We start from the raw sequence: 21,273 nt of genomic DNA, 5'->3' as shown, positions 1-21,273 counted from the left end.
TCTAGTATCATCTTTAGACACTGTTCCCAATTCTGTTTTTACCACCCAACTTTTTGAAAATGTTGCCTAAACTGACTGATTCCTTTCCCTCCCCCCATCTCTTTCCCCTGCCCCCCTCCTACACACTTCCTACACAGTCTAAAGAGTTTAAGCTGGAAAGGCAGAAAGTATGAATAACAACAGAAGAGATAGATGCATATTTCTGGAGGATTAATTTTGCCCAGTAGCATGTAATTAACAGTGATACTGCTCTATCAAAACAAGTGTGTATGTGACGGAATAGAATGTACCAGATATGTGAAAATTTTAAGATAAATAATAGTTTAAAAATTTGAATTTAAGATGATGGCTTCAGTTTACTCTCCAGACCTCCAGAGGCATATAATGTCTGGACAAGATCTTCTAGGATTCAAACTTGGGTGTAAGGGATGACATTCTAATCTCTGCACTGTACAATTCAGTGTTAAACCTTCTAATGGTTTCATGAAATGATGATCTTAGCCTGAATTATTTATTTCTCAAAGAATTATAAAACAGTGATTCAGTTAATTTACCCTGAAGTTTTTAGTCAGGCATCAAAGATCAGGTATCATGTTCTGCAAAGAGTGACATCTCTACTTTAATTTTTGTCATTTAACAATATATCTAGGAGATCTCCCTTATTCTTTTTCTACAGCTTCATAATATTTCATTGTGAGAATGTACTCTAACCTATTGAATGAGTTCTCTATTGAAGAACAAATGAATCACATCCACTTTTTTTTTTTTTTTTGCTATTGGAAATAATGTCAGAGTAAATAACCCTGAGCATAAGACATTAAAAAAGTTTTGCGATATGTATTTTTGGAGACAGATTCATGGAAATGATATCTCAGAGTCAAAAGATAAATGCATATTTTAGAAGACAAGAATTTGGTCTTATATTTTGTGTCCTCTTATTCATTATCCTGGTGTTTATAGTGTTATGACAATATCAATAATATTGACTGCTTAATGAAATGGCATGATTACATTTCCTTTTTGTATTTTGTTTTACTCATTTTGAAATTAAAAATGCTTTTTAAATAATTTTCAGTTGTATTATTTTCTCCAAGGCCAAATTAATTAGGTGATCAATCAGGTCTACTCCTGGATCCTTCTGTCCTGATATTAGAATCTGTGCCCAGCCCTTATCCTGAGGTTTTCCTTTGACATTTCCTAGAAAATCCCTTTGGCTCTTTGTTGTGTAGGATCCCCTGTTACCTAGTTCCCGAAACTTGTCTCTTGGTGGAGTATATTCATGCAAGATAAAATTTTTGAGAACTTACAGGTCTGCAAGTGTCTTTATTTTACGCTCACACTTTATGCTTGTTGCACTGGTTATAAAGCCTAGGTCAGAAGTCAGTCTACCTTAGAATTTTGAAGGTTTTGCTTCAATCCCTTTTTCTTCCCGATATTGTTTTTGAGATGTATGATGCTATTCTAGTACCTGTGCCTTCATTTGTTTGGAAGCCTTTGGCAAGCCCTGATGTTGGCTTAATGAGGAACAAGAAACAGAACACCGAAGTGTAGATTGTGGCATGGCAAGACTTCTTCATGTGTTATTAGTTATGGACCCATGAGAGCTAATGTGGTCCTATTCTACCCAATGTTGCAATGTCAGTGTTCCTGTACTTCTGAGCTCCTCTAGCCTGGTTCTCCACACTCCCATGGCCTGCCCTGCACACAGAGCTTTGAGTGTTTATCTGAACCACAAGAGTCATATTTGTTTATGTGTGTCCTTGTCTTATATATATCTTTGAACTGCTTGTTATTGGTTAGTTCAAGAAATAAAGTGAGGGGAGGAGTAAAGGTGGCAGAGAAGTAGGGGGACCCTGGGCTTTCTTTGTCCCTTGAACTCAGCTGTATTGGGGTCAGGTCGCTTGGAACACCCAGGAAATCAATCTGTGAATTGGCAGAGGGATCTCCATGGTTGGAGGGACACAGCATAGCAGATGCAATGTGTGTGGAAGTGAATTATGGGAGACAATAACGGTGGTGCTGCAGCGAGGAGGGAACCCTTTCCCCAGGGAGACAGAAGGGAGAGAAAGAGAGAGGGGTTGAGAGAGTACAGTGTGGGGTTTGAAGAAGGTGAAAACTTCTGTGAACCATGGACTATGGAGTGAGGGGCACTGAGTGTCACCTTGTTTAGCAAATAGCATGTAGAGTTCAAACTTTGAGGTTTTGGAAGTGCTCAACTTTGTCTGGAGCGCTCCTGGGGAGGAGGGCTGCTGGCCCCAGAATGTAAGCCTGGCTTAGGGATTTCCTGAGGTGCAATGGGAGAGAACATTCCCCTTCCTGGAATACATTTGGAAGACAGTATATTGCCTCTCAGAGAAAAAAAGACCCTGAAGGCTCCAGTGAAATGCCTTTCATCAGCAGGGGACAGAGGCACACACAGAGGGTGAATAACCTGGTTGCTGCTTTTCGTGCCATAGATTCCCCATACCACACAGACATGGTACTGTTACTCAGGGACAAAAGACATTAGACAGTGTGAAGAGGCTCTACTCTGGAGGAGGGGGCAGGTCTGCATGGTGCTGGGTCCTTTAAGATTTTGGGTTTTGAATCCCTGCTACATGTCAAAGAAAAAATGCAGGAGAGTTATGGTGCGGGACATGCTGAGTACCCTCACTGTTCTGTGAGGGCTTCCTGAACAGCAGGGGGTGTGAGATTCCCCTGTCCAGGGATGAGAGATTGGGGTGGTGCCATTTCCTCCCCAACACCAACACAGTGGGACTTCAGAGAGCAACACAGCAGCCTCCAGTGGAGGCGGGACCCACTTACACCAAACCTCACTCCCCTGTGCCTGGCAACTGCATATTTACTGGGGCAAGACTGACTCTGAGACAGAGCAATGGGCCTCTCCTCCAGAAGAACAGCACAGGCAGCACCCTGCACATACCAAGTGTACTGATCATAGATTGCTTCAAACTGTCACCTGCAGTACTGGTGGAAATAGGACAAGGCTCACTTTTTTTCCTTTTTCTTTTCTTTTCTTTTCTTTTCTTTTCTTTTCTTTTCTCTTTGGAATTAGGTGTATAGTTTTTTGTTTGTTAGTTTGATTTTCATTTCCTTTACTCTTTTAGATCAAGCTTCTTTTTTTCTTTTGTTTTCCTTCTTTCTTTTTTTCTTTTTTCTTTCTTTTTCTTTGGAATTGGACTCTTTGTCGTTTTTTTGTTTGTTTGTTTTATTTTTTGTTTTGTTTTCTTCTTGGTTCCTTTCCTTTTCTTTTCCTTTTTTTCCAGGCTTATTTAAAAAAAAATCAAAGCATGCCTCGTTACAGTTTCAGATATTCCCCACTGTAAACAAGGAGGAGTTCTGCAGAGGTCTGACCAGTGGGAAAAAGCAGCCAAAACACAACAGCAGAGTGCACATAACATACACAAGAAACACTTCCTGAAGTGTCAGGCCCTGGACAGTGTATGACCCCTTTTTAATATAGCATTACTCTCAGGTACAGGAAACATAACAAGCACTCAAAACATGCAAAAGACAGAAGCTTAGCCAAAATGACAAGATGGAAGAATTCCTCCCAAAAGAAAGGTCAAGAAGAAATCACAGCTAGGGACTTGCTCAAAACAGATATAAGTAATATATCTGAACAAGAATTTAGAACAACAGCCATAGACTACTAGCTGGGCTTGAAAAAAGCATAGAAGACACCAGATAAATCCTAGCTACAGAGACAAAAGACTTAAAACTAGTCAGGCTGAAATAAAAAATGCTATAACTGAGATGCAAAATAGACTGGATAAGGTAACAACGAGGGCTGAAGAAATAGAGGGAATAAAGAAGATAAAATTATGGAAAATAATGAAGCTGAAAAGAAGAGGGAAAGAAAACTATTATATCATGAAGGGAAACTTAATGGAACTCAGCAATTCCATAAAGCAAAATCATATCCACATCATAGGAATCCCAGAAGAAGAGCAGGTAAAAGGGACAGAAGATTTATTTGAACAAATTATAGCTGAGAACTTCCCTAATCTAGGGAAGGAAACAAGCATCCACGTCCAAGAGGCACAGAGAACTGCCTTCAAATTTAACAAAAACAGGTTAACACCACAACATATCATACTGAAACTTGCAAAGTACAAGGATAAAGAGAGAATTCTGGAAGCAGTTAGGACAAAGTTCCTTAACCTACAAAAGTAGACACATAAGGTTAGCAGCAGGCTTGTAACTGAAACTAGGCAGGCCAGAAGGGAATGGCAGGAAATATTAAACATGGTGAATGGGAAAAATATGCAGCCAAGAATCCTTTACCCAGGAAGACAGTCATTCAGAATAGAAGGAGAGATAAAGGGTTTCCCAAACAAATGAAAACTAGAGGAGTTCATGACCACAAAACTAGCCCTGCAAAAAATTTTAAGGTGGACTCTTTGAGGAAAAAAAAAAACAAAAGATTAAAGCAACAAAGGCTAGAAAAGACCAGAGAACATCAACAGAAACACCAATTCTACAGGCAACAAAATGGCACTAAATTCATATCTTTCAATAATCACTCTGAATGTACATGGACTAAACACTCCAATCAAAAGACATAGCTTATCAGAATGAATTAAAAAAAACAAGATCCATCTATTTGCTGCTTACAAGAGACTCATTTTAGACCTAAAGACACCTGCAGATTGAAAGTGAGGGAATGGAAAACCATCCATCATGGTAATGGATGCCAAAAGAAAGAGTAGCCATACTTAAATAAGACAAACTAGAATTTAAACCAAAGACTGTAACAGGAAACGAAGAAGGGCATTATATCATATTTAGGGGGGGTCTACTGATCAAGAAGATCTAACAATTGTAAATATTTATGCCCCCAAGTTGGAGGCAATACATATAAATCAATTAATAACAAACATAAATAAATTCATTGATAATAATACAATAATAGTAGGGGACTTTAGCACCCCACTTACAACAATGACAGATCATCTAAGCAGAAATCAACAAGGAAACAATGGCTTTGAATGACACACTGTACTGGATGGACTTAACAGATATATTCAGAACACTTCATCTTAAAGACCCAGAATACACATTCTTCTTGAGTACCCATGGAACATTCTCCAGAATAGATCACATACTGGGTCATGAATCACCCTCAACACTTACAAAAAAGATCAAGATTATACCATGCATATTTTCAGATTACAAAGCTATGAAACTTTAAGTCAACTACAAGAAAAACTTTTAAAGCCCTTCAATATATGGGGGTTAAAGAACATCCTAGTAAAGAATGAAAGTAAAGGAAATCAAAGGAGAAATAAAAATAATACATGGAAGTAAGTGGAAATGAAATCCCAATAGCCCAAGCCCTTCATGATGCAACAAAGGTAGTTCTAAGAGGGAAGAATATCACAATTCAGGCCTATCTCAAGAAGAAAGGAGGTCACAAACACACAACCTAACATTATACCTAAAGGAGTTAGAAAAGGAACATCAAGTAAAGCCCAAAGCCAGTATATTAAAGGATATAATAAAGAATAGGGGAGAAACAAATGATATAGAAACAAACAAACTAAAAAGAAATAGTAGAACAGATCCATGAAACTAAGAGCTAGTTCTTTGAAAGAATAAATAAAATTGATAAGCCCTAGCCAAACTTATCAGAAAGAAAAGAAAAAGGACCCAAGTAGATAAAATCATGAATTAAAGAGGAAAGATTAAAAACACCACCACAGAAATCCAAACAATTATAAGAGAATACTATGAAAAATTATATGCCAACAAACTGGGCAATCTGGAAGAAATGGACAAATTCCTAGAAACTTACAAGCTACCAAAACTGAAACAGGAAGAAATAGAAAATTTGAACAGACCTATAACCCGCAAATAAATAGAATCAGTGATCAAAAATCTCCCAACAAACAAGAGTCCTGGGCCAGATGGCTTCCCAGGGGAATTTTATTAGACATTTAAAGAAGAGTTAATACCCATTCTTCTTAAACTGTTCCAAAATAAAAAATAAAAACAGAAGGGAAAATTCCAAACTCATTCTACAAAGCCAGCATTACCTTGATTCCAAAACCAGCTGAAACCCCACTAAAAAAGGGAATTATAGGCCAATATCCCTGGTGAACATGGATGTAAAAGTTTTCAACAAGATACTGGCAAATCAAATACAACAGTATATTAAAGTAATTATTCACCATAAACAAGTGGGATTTATTCCTGGGGTGCAGGGATAGTTCAATATTTGCAAATCATTCAAAATGATACATCACATTAATAAAAGAAAGGATAAGAACCATATATCCTGTCAATAGATGTAGGAAAAGCATTTGACAAAATACTTCATCCATTCTGGATAAAAACCCTCAACAAACTAGGGACAGGTGGAACACACCTCAACATCATAAAGGCCACATATGAAAGACCCACAGCTAATATCATCCTCAATGGGGAAAAACTTAGAGCTTTCCCTCATGGTCAGGAACAAGACAAGGATGTCCACTCTCACCATTACTATTTAACACAGTACTGGAAGCCTTAGCCTCAGCATTCAGAAAACAAGAAGAGATAAAAGGCTTCTAAACTGGCAAGGAAGAAGTCAAACATTCACTATTTGCAGATGACATAATCCTCTATGTAGAAAATCCAAAGGACTCCACCAAAAAATTGCTAGAACTAATACATGAATTCAGCAAAGTCACAGGGTATATAATCAATGTGCAGAAATCTGTCATATTCCTATATACCAACAATGAAGCAAAAGAGAAGGAAATAGAGGAATTGATCCAATTGCAAATTCACCAAGAACATTAAGATACCTAGCAATAGACCTAACCAAAGAGGTAAAAGATCTATGTTCTGAAAACTACAGAAAGCTTATGAAATAAATTGAAACAAAGAAATGGAAAAGCATTCTATGGTCATGGATTGAAGAACAAACATTGTTAAAGTGTCTGTACTATCCAGATAAATCTATGCATTTAATATAATCCCTATAAAAATACCACGACCATTTTTCTCAGAGCTAGAACAAACAATCCTAAAATTTGTATGGAATCACAAAAGACCCCAAATAGCCAAAGCAATCCTGAAAAACAAAAATGAAACTGGAGGCATCATGCTTCCAGATTTCAAGCTTTATTATGAACTCTAGTCATCAAGGCAGTATGGTATTGCACACAGATACATAGATTAATGGAACAAAATAGAAAACCCTGAATGGACCCACAATTTTATGGTCAACTGATCATTGACAAAGCAGGAAAGAATATCCAAAGGAAAAAAGGCAGTCTTTTCAACAAAAGGATGTTGGGAAAACTGGATGGCAACATGCAGAAGAATGAAACTGGACCACTTTCTTATACCATACACAAAAATAAATTCAAAAAGACCTGAATGTGAGACAGGAAACTATCCAAATGCTAAGCAGCAATCTCTTTGATCTTGGCCAGAGCAACTTCTTACTAGACACGTCATAAATGGCAAGGGAAACAAAAGCAAACATGAACTATTGGGACTTCATTAGGATAAAAAGCTTCTGGGGGTGCATGGGTGGCTCAGTTGGTTGAGTGTCCAACTTTGGCTCAGGTTATGATCTCATGGTTAGTGAGGTCAAGCCCTGCATTAGACTCTGTGTTGACAGCTCAGAGCCTGGAGCCTGCTTCAAATTCTGTCTCCCTCTCTTTCTTCCCCTCTCCCACTCATGCTCTGTCTCTCTCTCTGTCAAAAATAAATAAACATTTTCTTGAAAAAGGTAAAAAGCTTCTGCACAGCAAAGGAAAACTAAAAGGCACTCAATGTAATGGGAGAAGATATTTGCAAATCACATATCAGATAAAGGATTAATATCCCAAATCTATAAAGAACTTACCAAATTCAACATCCAAAAAGCAAACAACTCAGTTAAGAAATGGTAGAAGACATGCATAGACACTTTTCCAAAGAAAACGTCGAGATGGCTAACAAGCACATGAAAGGATGCTGAACATCACTCATCATCAGGGGAAGACAAATCAAAACTACAATGAGATATCATCTCGCACCTATCAGAATGGCTAAAATTAACAACACAAAAAACCAACACGTGTTGGTGAGGATGTGGAGGGACTTGCACTGTTGGTGGGAATGCAAACTGGTGCAGCCACTCTGGAGAACACTTTGGAGCTACCTCAAGAAACTAAAAATAGACTGCCCTACAATCCAGCAATTGAACTATTAGGTATTTACCCAAAGGATATAAAGTTACAGATTCAAAGAGGGACATGCAGCCCAATGTTTCTAGCAGCATAACAACAATAGCCAAAGTATGGAGAGAGCCCAAATGTCCACTGACTGAAGAATGGCTAAAGAAGATGTGGTGTACGTTTATGGTGGAATAATACCCATCAAAAAGAATGCAATCTTGCTACTTGTAGTGACGTGAATGGAGTTAGAGTATATTATGCTAAGTGAAATAAGTCAGTTAGTGAAAGACAAATTGACAAAGACAAAGACATATGATTTCACTCATATGTGTAATTTAAGAAACAAAACAGATAAACATATGGGAAGGGGGATGAAAGAGAGAGGGAAAGAAACCACAAGAGACCTTTAACGATAGAGAACAAACTGAGGGTTGATGGACACAGGTGGGTGGGTGATAGGCTAGATGAGTGATGGATATTAAGGAGGGCTTTGTTGTGATGAGCACTGAGTGTTGAATGTAAATGATGAATCACTGACTTCTGCTCCTGAAGCCAATATTGCATTGTATGTTAAAAAATTTTTTAATGTTTTTATTAATTTTTGAGAGAGAGAGAGACAGAGACAGAGCATGAGCAGGGGAGGGACAAAGAGAGAGGGAGACACAGAATCTTAAGCAGGCTCCAGACTCTGAACTGTCAGCACAGAGCCTGATGCAGGGCTCGAACTCACGGATGGTGAGATCATGACCTGAGCAGAAGTCAGATGCTTAACTGACTGAGCCACCCAGGTGCTCCTGCCCTGTATATTAAATACCTAAAACTTGAAAAGCAAAAACAAAGAAATAACATGAGGATACGTTTAAATCATTAGTCATAATTCTTGCCAATATCTGAAGCTGTAGCAATGATTTGTGATCTGGGTTTTATGAACTTCTCTTATCCCCACAATTTTGAAATTACAAAGTTATTTTATTTTATTTTATTTTATTATTTTATTTTATTTTATTTTATATTTTATATTTTATATTTTATATTTTATATTTTATATTTTCTTTTATTTTTTAGCAGTATGATTCCTTTTTTTGTAAGTTTCAAAACAAAATTTAAACAATGCATTTTTTTTTTTAATTTTTTTTTTAACGTTTATTTATTTTTGAGACAGAGAGAGACAGAGCATGAACGGGGGAGGGTCAGAGAGAGGGAGACACAGAATCTGAAACAGGCTCCAGGCTCTGAGCTGTCAGCACAGAGCCCGACGCGGGGCTCGAACTCACAGACCGAGAGATCATGACCTGAGCCGAAGTCGGCCGCTCAACCGACTGAGCCACCCAGGCGCCCCAGCAATGCATTTTTAAGAGAATCATACATTAAGTGGCAAAATTATAAGCAAAACAAGGAAACAATGTAAGATCCAAGACTGTGATCACCCCTGGGGGTGGGCAAGTGCTATAGAGTGACAAAGTACTGTATTTTAAAGCTTCCTCCACCCCTCACTCCCAAGCATTTGGTGGACCATTTTGACTTGGAAGCTGAAGTTCTTTAGCTTGGAAAAACAGTTTTATAGTCTTGTATTATTTCTTTTATAATTTCTTCCCTTCCAATTTCTCTGTTCTTTCTGGTACTCCTTTCAGCCAGATGTTAATCTTCCTGGATTAATTCTCCAATTTAATTTTTTCTCATGTATTGTCCACAGATTTTTTTTTTATTCTTGAGTCTTAGAGATTTCATTGGCTATTTTTCAAACTTTCAATTGATTTTTTCAGTCTGGATATCATATTTTTAATTACCCAATAATACATTGTCATTCCCAAAACGTTCCTTGAATTCTTTTGTTTCTTTTATGCAACATCATATTCCACCATTGAAGTAATTACAGGATTTTCTAAAACACTTTCTTTTGTTGCCTGCTTTGTTTCTGTTTCCTATGAATGTCTTTGTTCTTTGTCTTCCATGTTATACATATTCCTTAATTATTTGGTTATTCTTACTTATCAGATTTAAGAATAAGGCATCAAAAACCCAATTAGAAGCTATGGATTCATGGATGTGACTTGGCTGGTAAGCTTTCAGCAGTGTAATTATGTAGAGACAAAGTTCTTTTATTTGGAAATCTGCAACTGTCAGTATGTGTAGGCTTTTTATCTAGAGCTGATCTGTTTCTCTAGAATAGGATATCCCCATGTTTACTTGAAAAGCATTATATTCTATCCATTTCTGCCTGCATTCTGGGAGCTGAATATAACAAAAAGGCATGAGGTTCTCACAATTTCATGTGCAGATTCTTACTCTTCTTATTTCAGTGTAATCTCTGTTTACAGAGATCTGATTTTAACCTGTTTATAATCTCTGTTATCTGGGTGTCTCATGGTTCTGAATCTAGAGATTTTTCTGGTTTAGCTTCTCTGGATAATACCTCCCTGTTTCATCTGACGGGAGACAGGGGCTTCATCATCTGGTAGTTCAATGTGCATGGGGTAGAAGAGTAGTATCTTTGTTGTCCAATACTTTTTAGGCAGACTTTCAAACAATTCCACTGTTTTAAGCTACTTACCTTACCCTGCTTCCATGATACTTGGTGTCTCCCAATTCTTGAGACTTTCTGGATTTCTGTGGATATAAATTAGCCTATCTTTCTGTGGTATTCCTCTCAAAAATCTTGTATGTGATAGTAACCTCTGCACTGCTTGAAAACAGATTCTACTCATTCAGTTCACTTTCAATCTCTAATTAATTGGTTTAACTCTATAATCTACTATTGATTTGTGTTCTATTCTCTTTATTCCTGTATGTTTATACATTTTGAGTAAGAAGTTGAGGACTAGAGAAGAGATAAATGCATATGCTTTTCACCATGTTAAACTATAAATCCATCTTCACATTATTTAACATTACTTCTCACTTGAATTGTTTGTGAGTAGGTAAAAAAAGATCACAAAGGAAAAATACTGATGGTGATAGACAGTTTTCTTAATGGAGTGGTATTTGAGCTGAGAGCTCATAAATAAGTGGAGGTTAAATCAATTTAAAGTAAGGCAATGGACATCAGTAGAAAGCACTCCAGGCTAGGGAGAAGCATATGCAGAGAATCCACAAAGGAGGAGGGAGAATGGCACATTTGAGAACCCAAATGAAGGCTTCACCTGAGATAGCAAGGACAGTCCAGTTTTGAGGAAAAGTTGGAGAACTAGACAGGGGTCAGATCATGAAAGACTTTGGACACTTATTTAGAAATGCTGTCTTCATTCGGATGGCCTTTGGAAGATTTAATCAAGGAAGTTACATGATGAGATTCTCTTTGCAAAAATCATCCCAGTTGCAGTATGGGGAATGAAGAAGACAAAAAAATGGATGCAGGGAAAAAATTATTACAATGATAATCCCTATGAAAGAAAATGGTAAATGAGAGTCAGCATATTGTGGGGCAACATGATGAGAACTGGGCAAATTTAAGAGGTTTTTAATAGTAAAGTTGGATTACTGGCATTGATTGGTAAATTTATTGTGGCATGTAGTGAGAGGTAGGCAGTGGAGATGCTCCTTAGGATTCAGATATGTGTAACTAGATGCATATCGGTGTCATCTACTGAGATAGAAAATACAAGGGGGAGGTCAAGTTTGGGGGAAAGATTACTAATTTTGTTTTAGATAGTTTTAGTTTGGTGCATGAGATATCAATTAGGCAAATAACATATGGTCTGGAACTCTGAAGAGAACTCTAGGTTGGAGAAACAAGTTTACAAGCAAGGTTTGTGGATAATAAAAAAAGTCTGAAGTGGATCACCTCAGAAGAGAGGAGAGTGAAGACAGAAAATGCCCATGCTCTTCAAGAAGAAAGACTCACCAGTACAAAACTTGTAATTCAACAAAGGTTAGCTCTATATGAGGATAAAATGGTTTATAAACTTCCAGCCTCTATTTTAGAGCCTGGCATATACTAAAAGCATATGTGACTGAATTGAACTACAATAAGAAAAACGACATTGATTAATTATATAGCTGTTTAATTTCATCACTCTCACTTGATGTGCAAAGAATTAACCTTCATCAAACTTGTTTTGCTATCCAAATCTTACCCACCATTCATGATCATCAAAGAGCATAATTCTTATAAAATCTCCTGATAAATTGTTTCCAAGAAATGGTTACTTCCTCCTGGAAACCACAGCTCTTTGTTGGTTATCTCTATCACAATACCCATATTTTCTTTTTATTTTAGTAATTTATATATGGATCTTATCTCTCCTTCTATTTCATAAATTTCTTGAGGTCAAAAGCTAAGTCTTTTTCAACTTTGTATTCTACACATCTGTCTAGCATAATGGCTAACATGTAGTAGATGGCCAATAAGTATTTATTTAATAAATGCAGGAATGAGTCATTATACTCCGACATCAGTTGCTGTAACAACTCAGTTGTAAAATCCTCAGTCCCAGGATAATAGCCTTGTCATATCTGGGGAGCAGTGAAGCACAAACTTTTGAGAAAACTCACATTCTTTTGGATTTCTGTGGTTACGTAGTCTATCACATTTTTTACCTAGAAGAAGGTAGGCTTAGGCACCTGTAGTGCAAAATGAATTTATCCCTACACGAATACACCATAAGCCAAATAGAAATTTTTATCTTCTTTAAGTTTAAATTTAAGAATTTTATAGTTTTTTTTCTTTAAATTACAAGCAATGCTAGAATGGCAAGACATTTAGGGCTATTCATATTCATGTGTGCATATGTATGTATATGAGTGTGTGTATGTATATATGTGTGTATATATGTATATCTATATCTAGACACACAAACATTATTTTAAAAGATATCCAGAGATAAAAGTTCCATAGCTTTCTTCAGGAGGTTATATAACACTAACCACCTTTGTGATTAGTAAGTTCCTTATGTTAAACTGTTTTTAATGTAATTTTGCTCAGATGCAGGACAAATATTCAAAACTGCTTGTCATCAGTTTTCTTCTTTCCTTACTTTGCTTTTCAATTATTTGAAGACAGGTATTAATTTGTCCCTAGTTAACTTAACATGGAGATTATATAGCTTCAAATTTTTTCATTATGTACACCTTATATTCCATCTTATTATTTAATAAGTCCACTGTTGGTCATTTCTAGTTTTTATATATCCTTCTTAATTTGTCTTAAGAATATTTTATCATAGTTCATTAAATAATTATCCAGCACTGGTATTATGTTGTAATTTTTCTTTCAATTTTTCTAGGAATATTTAATGATTAACATAATTAATTTATAAATTTTAAAGGCAAAGTTTTCTTTGTCAAAGGATTTTCCATTTTTTTATTTTTCCATTTCTAAATCAAAATATTAGATAGAAGAGAGCCATAGCATTTATTTTATAAAAAAAATATATTTTGAATTAAAAAAATGCCTTTAACACCAATCCATAATGAAGGTTAATTAAAACTGTATATTTTTCCCTTAGCTATCAACAACTAGTTTTGGCATAGATTATTGGATTTATAATTAGATGTAATTTGACTTAATTAGTTGGCTATAGCTCTTAATTATGGTATACCTTTTTCCCATTATGGCCACTGTAACAGCAGCTTAGGATAAACATTGATGCTCCCCCTTGCCAGTGGGACTAGCTGTATCCCTTGGGTTATTTGTGTGATAATGAGAATGAGATTTCAGGAGCATGACAGACGGTCTAGGCATAAAATACTGTTTTGGCACAGCTCCCTTCACTGCCTTTCAAAAATGGCAGCTTATTCCCCCCCCCAAAAAAAAAGTTTCATGTGGATTGTTATTGTTTTGGTGTGGTTTTCTACTGGGAGGAGTCAAAGGGTGACTTAGGAAAATGTTAAAAAAAAAAAAAAAAACTTGGGAAAGCCAAGTTTTGTTAGAAATTTCCTGAAATCGAAAATACTAACATGGGTTACCTAAATGTGTTTTGCTGAATAAAATAAGCCACATGTATTCTTTGGATCCTGTTGTTTCAGAATTTCATGATGCATTTCAGCCTCACCCCCAAAATCCATCCTTAAAAGGGTTACTAGGAAAGAATGTAGTACATCGGGAAGCTAAAATAAAGCAATTTTGTACATTCCCTATGAATAAAGTTGAAGTGATAGCAACTGTCAAAGAAAACATTTTCACAGGAGTTAGAGAAGAATGGTCCTGAGCTGTTGAATACTCACACATGTTAGATATGGGAGCACAGATCCTATGCGCCACGAAAATAGTTTGGTGTTGAAAATAAAAGATATCCACACAGATTATATGGTAATTTGGTATCACTTCTCTTATTTGCAGACTAAATCATTCTTAGTCCATTTCATAATAGCCAATTACAGGTTACTCAAGGGACATGGATCATGCAAATCAGCTCATATTTCACTGAGTGACTGTTTCTTCATGTGTTTTGAGCTATTATCTTCATTACAGTGCAGCACATGAATCCAACTCATCTGTACTGTAATTGCTATAAATCAAGCATTCGTTTGCCATTATTTATTGCCTACTATAAAGAGTTTTAATAATATTTAGAGGGCACTGCAATAAAAGCAATCATTTATTGTGTCTGCTTACAGGGTCACTCAAGGTTTTCAACAAAAGCCAATGTCATTTCCTAATCTTTTAATATTCATAAGGTAACATCACTTGCAAATGGTACATTATGATTTATAAACATTTCCTGGGCAGGAACATAAAAGCATCATTATAATTCCTTCCCAGGAAAAAGTCAGATTCTGTGAGGCAAATAGCAACATTGGGTACCAGAGCCCTATGTTCTTAACCGGATCTTGTTTTTCTTTGTCCATTGCTCTCAATCATACTACTTAAACTCATGCTAACTATAAATTGCAGAGAGCTTATCAAAATCCTTCTACGAGGGAAGATCTGCATTAGTATTTGAAAAGGAGGCTGTGACTTTCCTTTCTCATCTCAGTCATAACAGAAGTGGCATGGTGTGATAGACAGCTCTGGGGAAGAAGAAGGCACAAAGACAGGGGCTCAGGTTCTATTTACATCAATTATTACAAGTGTGACCTTTGACAAATAAATGAATCTGTATAGCATCTATCTTCTTTCAGGTAAAATGGAAATAATACTTGGTCTACCTATTCAAAGTATCTCTGCAAGAATTACATGAAAGCCACTTGTAAAGTACAAAGCAACCCAGCTTTCTTGTTGAAAGATAGAGATACTTTTCCTCTACAACACCCTTTGTAAAATTATAAAAGACTGAAGAAATATATTACTTTGTAATTATCTAGAAAAACCATGTAATCTCAGCTGTCAGGCAGTTACATTGACTCTACATATCATTGTTAAATTTTGTCTACCACATCCCCAGACTTTGCTTGGGTATCTCCAATCATGGACATTACATTACTCATGACAGTAATGTAGTAAATCTGATAGTTCTCTCTAATTCAGTGCTAAAATCTGTTTTTATTTTGGGACAGACACAACAAGCCCAATGTCTCTCTTCTTTATCAGTCTCTCTGATATTTGAAGACAAGTATATGTCCTTCTCAAGTCTTACCATTTTCATATGAAATATTTCTAATTCTTTCGATAATTCTTTATGAAACTTGATTTCAAGTTACTGGTATATCTGGGTGAATGTATTCTGAAGAATAATTTGGTTTGATTCAACTTAATTCAACTCTGTTAAAAAATATGGAATGTTTACCATGTGCCAGAAATGTGCCAGGTTCCAGAGATATAAAGCTGAACAAGGTACAATGAGTGCCCTCAAGTGGCTCCTACTCTAGCCAAGCCAATCCTTGTATTTAATCTATAGCACAACATGGTCAACTGAAATATACTGAACACACACTCCATGCCAAGCTCTTTGGCACGGGCTGAGAATCCAGCAGATGAATCCAGCAGCCTTCATTTTTTGTTGGGGAGCGAAGACAGGTAAACAGTCATTTGTAAACAAGTTTATTAGGTAAGGGAGGAAAGAAACAGTGTTTTAAAAAGAAGGGAGAGAGTCATGCCCTTGAAGGCACAGACCACTTCTATCTTGTTCCCTTGTATCTCTAGTACCTAGCCAGTGCTCTGCTCAGGTATGTACTCTGTAAATAACCTGAATAATGAAAGCAAGCAAGCAAGTAAGAATTCTTAGAGCATGTGGTATAAGAAGAAAGTGAGGCGAGGGACGTAAGAAGGGACCTATAGCAGATACCATGAGAGCTGCCCACATCCCTTTAGGTCTTAGACAAATAGTACTGAAGCTACTTTGCCTGCCCCTGAAGCAGACAAAAGTGCTGGGAAATTAAGTGCCCCCTCCCCACCTTTAGCTGCTCTCAACCAAACACTGATGAGAGGTGGAATATAATAATACCTGTCCCTCTGGTGGGATAATTCTGCAGTACATGTTTTATAATGATCCCAGATTTTCCCTCAGTGGACTAAGCTTTAGTTATCTTCAGTGGTAACTGCTGTGACAAGATACCCCTGTTGGCTGACTTCTCTTCTGCATCTCATTTCTCCACTTCTCTACCAGTGCTTCCTTCATGGTGCTGAAATCATTTCAGTGTCTACTTATGGGGAACACACTCTAAAACAGGGCCACATAATGCAAGTCCTTATAAGCCATATTAAAGAGTCTGAAGTCTATCAAATATAATCTAAAGTGCTGTATTAGCAGTATAATTAAAGTATTAAAAATACTTTGTTTATGGCATTTTCAGGACTCTTACTCAGCCTAGTAGGAGTGCTGGGTGGAATCACACTTCCTGTCCCCATACAGAAAACAGGAAAGGGGATATGAGCCCATTTCTAGTATCCTCCCCTAGATAACAGCTTCATTCATAACTGGAAATTGGTCTTTATATCAACCTAGAAGGAGGTTTGGGAATAAAGAAAAGATATGGGTGATACCCTGACTTTTTGATGGCTGGGATGTACTAAGCACTAGAGGCACTGAAAGCTTGTTCTGCCTCCCTTGAAAAACCTCATGCACATTTTCTGAGACTGATGCACTGGCCGCAATAACATGCAGGCTACTCTGGACACTGACGCTTAGAAGGAGGATGGGTCTGAACACCAATAGAATGACTACTCTAAACACACACTCTAAATATGACCCGATTGCCCTGGATCTTCCTAACAGGGTGGCCACCATCACAACTCCCAACATATCAACTCTCTCAGAGAGATACACTATTCCAGAGCTTCCACCCTGGAGGGCAAACAGACCACCATAGACTGTGGATCACCTAGTCTTGTCAACCAGTCCCAGTACTGCAGGCATCCCAGGGAGGTCAAGATGAGATAATTTGCAGGGCCCAAAGTACTATCTTCTATCTAGCTATATAATATACTTCTATTTGATGAAACACTGGCTCTCTAAGGATCTACAGAATATTATTTCCAAGTTATTAACTCCAGCCACTGAATGTACCAGCACCTAATGATTATGTGACCATCACCAACTCTTAAGTTATAACTAACATCAATGACCAAAGACCTTTCAATCATGGTTTCTAATGAGAATGCCATATGTTTCTTAGTATTTCATTACTTATTCTATCTAAAATTAATTTCAGCATAAAAACAAGGTGTAACATTTAAAAAATTCTATTTTTAACTTATCTCACATACACACACACATACAGAATTCTAATTAATTTTGAGACTGACAAAGATGGATTCTTTCTTTCTTTTCTTTCTCTTTCTTTCTTTTCTTTCTCCTCTTTCTTTCTTTCTTTCTTTCTTTCTTTCTTTCTTTCTTTCAATATGGAACACTTCACAAATTTGAGTGCCATCCTTGCACAGGGGCCATGCTAGTCTTCTCTGTATTGTTCCAATTTTAGTATACGTGCCACCAAAGTGAGCACTGATCATTAGATTTCTTAAGTGCTATAAATAAGAACATTTTTCATCAGCTTAAAATGAAATATTTAAATATATATGAATAAAGACCTAAATGTGCTAGGTGCTAGGAAATGTGCTAGGTGCTAGGTGCCTCCTCAGAGGCTGGTCTCAAGGTAGGGAGAACTAAATAAGATGATGTAGGATAACACCAAGCACTGTGACTCCCACAGATAAAGATGTTCTGCAAATTTGAATTATATTTCTTTTTTCTTGAATTCACTCTGTATTTATAAAACTTGTTCACAAGAGGTCAAAGAGTTTCTCTCAAATGTCTTTAAGCTTGTATATAGTATTATTTTTTACATTTGCCTGACCAAGAAACAAAAGAATTCCGTGAAACAAGGAAAAAGGAGATTAGATACATCTTATTTCCTCCAAGTAAACTCTACTTTCTTTCTATTCCGTTTTAGGATTTTTTTTAAAGATACGGGTCAAGCTCATTTCTCTGTAGCCCATTGGGTTTTAATTAATCTATTTATTAAAATAGAGTAACATACCTTATTTCATTTGCTCCCCATAGCAAGATCAACAAGATAGACATTTTTCACTCCATTTCTGTGAATGAGGAAACTGAGACTCAAGTAAATGCTTTCATTAAGACCATGTGTGTAGCAAGGCAAGGAGATGTATTAAAAGCTGGGATAGCTTGGGGCGCCTGGGTGGCTCAGTCGGTTGAGCGTCCGACTTCGGCTCAGGTCACGATCTCGCGGTCCGTGAGTTCGAGCCCTGCGTCAGGCTCTGGGCTGATGGCTCAGAGCCTGGAGCCTGCTTCCGATTCTGTGTCTCCCTCTCTCTCTGCCCCTCCCCCGTTCATGCTCTGTCTCTCTCTGTCTCAAAAATAAATAAACGTTAAAAAAAAAATTAAAAAAAAAAAAAAAAAGCTGGGATAGCTGGTTCGAGTCAAGGGCTTAACGGTCAGGATCAACATGTTTTTGTTTTGTGTGTGTGTGGGGGGGGTTTACAATTTTCATGGTCAGCTAGTTATATATAATCATATATATATGTATATATATATGTATATATATATGTAGAGAGAGAGAGAGGGAGAGAGAGAAAATACAGTATTCAATCAAAAATTTTTGTTGTATATATGCAGTATATGTGTATAAAAATCAGGCAAATTTTCTAAGTTCATCACAATATATATCAAAATAAAATATTTTCAGATTTTTTTAAAATCTAGTTTCTTGGTGTCCAGTTATTGATGTCATTGCTTCCATTCATTGGGGTAAATAATTAAGAAAGACGGCATTTAGAATTTCCCACATAAAATGATTACTATAGATTAAAGAACAGAATCTTAAAGCAGAAAGAAAGCCAAAACTGAAGAAATAAAAAAACAAAGGCCTAGACAATCTTTGAAATTTAATGATAGTAATTTTTTTCTCCTAACCTCTAACAGTTCTGTTGAGCTGAAATCTAAAGGTATTTAAAACTCTTACTTAAATGTAGTTAAAACCATGAACAAACCTCTGTAGCAAATAGACTTTCCATGTCTATAGAGTCACTTAATAGTTGACAAATAGTTTCTATTAGACCCTATCTTAATTGGTACTTGAGCTTTTTGCCTTAAGTTGATTTGGCTTGTATCATCCTTCCTTTCTTATCAACTGAAATGTCCAACCCCCTTAAAGCTTACTATACCTTGCACATGCTTTAAGTGACAAGTTTTTGGACATTTCCCTCTTATTCTTGATTGAGGCATTGACTGTGTGATTTGTTACAAATAAATTAGCTCTGAAATCTGCATGTGCCAAGGTATTTAGTTTATTAAGTCTTAAAGTTCACCTAATTTCATAAAACCCAACACACACATTCCACAACGTGACAAACAAACAGAGTATGGTACTTGCATATATAATCATTTTATTGAGGCAGATGTTGGTAGTTAGAGAATGGTTTTGATCTACCCTCAAAATAAAGCATTCATTTTACCCAGGTTGCAATAAAAGTAGGGTGACTACTTCTTTGCCTTCCCAAGCCTCTCCAGTTGGAAAGCTGCTTAGATTTATATACTAGGATTCTATACAGCAGACAGCCATTAACTACCTGCAGGATTGTTACCCACCACTCCTCGCTTCAGCTAGACCACCTCAGCTTCCCAGTTCAGAGTGGTCTGTCCCATTTTCCATTCTTTTCTTTTGTTGGGCTGAAGGACAGCCTCTGATTTTCCTTGCTGGGGAGGCATCCATCAATGCATCCATTATCTTTTCCAACATATTTACATACTGTGTGTGCTCAGCTCATTGAGACTTTGCCAATAGCTCATAAGGCACTTGGCCCCCAAATTACAGCTGGGTGATTTGGTGAAATAGTAGGTTTAGTAAGTGAGAAGCATGTGCTAAAATTATTAAAAGATTAGGGACAAGGGTAGACATAACATTAAGGTGGGATCTGACTTTAGGAACTACCTTCCCTCAGAATTGACCACTTCAGCCAATTCACCTCAGCCTGGGAAAAAAGCAACGGGCTGTTGTTTTTCCTACGAATCTGTATGGAAGGAAAATGCTTAGCTGATTGGATGACTCTACTCAGTTAAAAACATACTCAATTTAGTGAAATAACATTCTGTCTTAAGTCATTAAAAAAGTCATCATTGGAAAATAGATAAAATTACATATGTCATACACATAAATATACATATATGCATATATAGCTACATATTTCTATATATTATACACTTACGTATAGGTTACAAGAATCTTTCAGTTTTAAAATAGTTTAATTTTTCTGGTTATGGAAATTCTAGTGTTCAAAAAATTACATTAAAATTATAAAATACTAGGCATTCTCTCTCTTCAGGTACACCAACAAAAAGCTTTGCTATACTCTATTATTTAAATATTCAAACAGTAACAACACATCTCATTTAATACTGAAGTAGAATCATGTGACTTTTCGAAAATAGGCCCTTTAATGCTTTACTTATTTGTATATATTTTTCAATTAGTAAAATAAAAATAATAAAAGTAACCAAAATGGGTTGCAAAGTAATTATAGCCTACTAAGTAGAAACATATTTGAATGAGTAAAATAATTCAGTGAAACCTGTAGCAAGTCTCCTGTGTGAAGAAGTGTATTTATTTTCCTCAAGTCTATTTTATATTCTGTACTCACTAACATTTATAATACGTGACTTCCCCATGCAACAATAATTTAATGATACCTTATTCTTTCCTTGAAAAACAAAAGAAATATTATCAGGCAGTATTACAATAAGCTAAACCAATTACCTTCTAAAATGATTTTAATGCAGGC

The 21,273-nt window shown here is 36.4% G+C and overlaps 1 non-coding gene across 1 annotated transcript; it reads right to left on the bottom strand.

Moving 5' to 3' along the window:
* Positions 1-17,871: 17,871 nt before the first annotated feature.
* On the bottom strand, positions 17,872-17,978 carry LOC122228936. The gene has a single exon (XR_006206822.1). It is a non-coding gene; the product is annotated as a U6 spliceosomal RNA (small nuclear RNA).
* Positions 17,979-21,273: the final 3,295 nt, after the last annotated feature.

The sequence above is a fragment of the Panthera leo genome, chromosome C1, assembly GCF_018350215.1.
Source record: "Panthera leo isolate Ple1 chromosome C1, P.leo_Ple1_pat1.1, whole genome shotgun sequence".
Classification (NCBI taxonomy): domain Eukaryota; kingdom Metazoa; phylum Chordata; class Mammalia; order Carnivora; family Felidae; genus Panthera; species Panthera leo.
This window is presented reverse-complemented; position numbering and strand designations above follow the sequence as displayed.